The 2,364-nt window shown below is 31.8% G+C and overlaps 1 protein-coding gene across 4 annotated transcripts in view; it reads right to left on the bottom strand.

The window, feature by feature from the left end:
- Positions 1-2,364, bottom strand: part of LOC106466010 (growth arrest-specific protein 8-like) — a 34,476-nt gene that overhangs the window by 21,421 nt on the left and 10,691 nt on the right. The gene's annotated exons all lie outside the window — the stretch shown is intronic.

Raw genomic sequence — 2,364 nt, 5'->3', positions numbered from 1 at the left:
TCCCTCATTGTAATTCACTTTGGTTCTATGACATTTTACTGCTGACATATGACTGCCATGACATTTTACTGCCATAGTAAATCACTGCCGACAAAGGGATACAGTGATTAATCATTTAATTTTAAGGTTTTCTACATGTAAAAAAAACATAAAAATCAGAATATTATAAAAGCAACCATTATCATGTCAAAAAAATGTGAACACAAAAACTGTCATAAAATTTTTACCCATGCAAACATAAATATGAGTGTACTTATTTGCTATATAGTGATAGCCACTTTTTCCAGCAAATTATTCAATTATTTTATCATTCAACTTTATTTTTAATGAAGTTCAGTTTATCAGTTCATAAAGTCATTCACTGTCCTAGGAAATGTTTTGTTTTGAGAATATAATTATTTGCTGGCAGTCATTTACTACGGTAGTAAATTGTCACAGCAGTCATTTGTCATCAGTCAAATGACCAGCAGTAAAATGTTGTGATACCATTTATTTCTGACCATCATTCAGAACAATTAATTTACGAATCCCACTTGGATAATTTACTTCTGACCATCACTCGGCATAATTTACTTGTGAACATCACTTGGAAAATTTACCAGTGACCATCAATCAGCATAATTTACTTGTGAACATCACTTGGAAAAATTTACCAGTGACCATCAATCAGCATAATTTACTTGTGAACATCACTTGGAAAAATTTACCAGTGACCATCAATCAGCATAATTTACTTGTGAACATCACTTGGAAAAATTTACCAGCATAATTTACTTGTGAACATCACTTGGAAAAATTTACCAGTGACCATCAATCAGCATAATTTACTTGTGACCACCACTTGACTTTTGGATTATATCATTCATAAGATACTTGACATTATACACTTTTTTATTATTATTATATTTGTTTTTACAACATAATACATATTCTGCATCACTCCTCTACAGGGTGACAACATCTAACTACATTTAATTTTCATGCACTCTCTCCAGCATTTTTTTAGTCACCAGTTATTAAAATATTATAGAAATGGGAGAGTGCTTGTAATTTAGAGATTTCTTCCAACATTCCACACAAAATGAAAGCAATGACGCTTAAGCTTGATATACCTTAATCTTTGAAATTTGAAAGCTACTATCTGCAAGGATGATGTTCTTTTTTCACTTTTGATTCATTCACTGATTTGCCTTATGCTAGAATTCTTATGCCCAGTATTCTACAGCTGTCCTTCGATTATTTAAATTTATCTGTAGACCTTATATTTTCAAAGGAAACTTGTAAGGTTTAGTTTGCCTTATTAATATGATTCTTTTTTTAACATGATATTTTTTACATTCACAGCACAGGTAATCATCCTCACTGCAAAAGCCTTCTGAATAATGATTGGTTACTTTCAAGATTCTGTCCAAAATAATACACAAAAATCTTTCTTCGAGGGTTTCAATAACATTGGTTACAGTCACAAATATAATCTTCTGTTTAGCATTTTCACAATTTCTATTCATATATCTTGGAGGTGAATGAAATCGTTTTGGTGAAGACCCATGGTTAGAATTGTTATACTTAATTTCTGACTTGGGTACACTTTTTCTTAGAGACTTAATAATGAATTTAATACACTAAACTGTCTAGCCTATTAATACATTCTTCAGAGTCCAAAAGTAAAGTCAATGGTAAACTGTGAGAGAACCTAAGTCTTTAGAAAATCAAACAAACATCATCAAAGTAGTTGAATAAATAAAGTTGTTTAAACATTGGTTTAACAACAAGTAAAAGCTTGGAATGATCTATTCTTTCATTGGGGGTGTCTGTGAGCCAGAGTAGTTTTGGAGAATTCCACTCCTCATCAGTGATCCTGGACACTACCACCAATGAAATATCGGACCAAACCAAGGCTTTATAGTAGTAAGGTATTGTTACGTCTCTGTTCGTTAGTTAATTTTCCGTAAATTCGTTACGACAAAACTTTAGTGACACAAGTCCTTTCTTAAATAAAACTGGTTTATTCTTTCTGAATATAACTTTGCGATACACTTAATTTCAACAGTCGCACTATAACAAACGCTATAATTCTCAACAAACGTCTCATGTGCTCTACTCAACAATACTCAGTTCAATTACACAATGTTCCGTCACGTTGTGACCGTCTTATATATACAAGATTAACACATATCTAGTAAATGCTAGAGCATTCATGAAGGAACAGGATATTTCTAGAAGTCAATGATCTGTTACTAGCGTCACGTGACTTCTGCTGTCGTAACAGTATCGAAAATTGAACTGGTGTATTTAAGTGTTTTAAACTCACAAAGAAGAAACCTATCATTCTATAGGTATTTGAAAAACAAATGTTTAATCAAC

The sequence above is a fragment of the Limulus polyphemus genome, unplaced genomic scaffold (assembly GCF_000517525.1).
Source record: "Limulus polyphemus unplaced genomic scaffold, Limulus_polyphemus-2.1.2 Scaffold2121, whole genome shotgun sequence".
NCBI lineage: Eukaryota > Metazoa > Arthropoda > Merostomata > Xiphosura > Limulidae > Limulus > Limulus polyphemus.
Note: the sequence above shows the minus strand (reverse complement) of the source record. Positions and strands in the feature narration are given on the sequence as shown.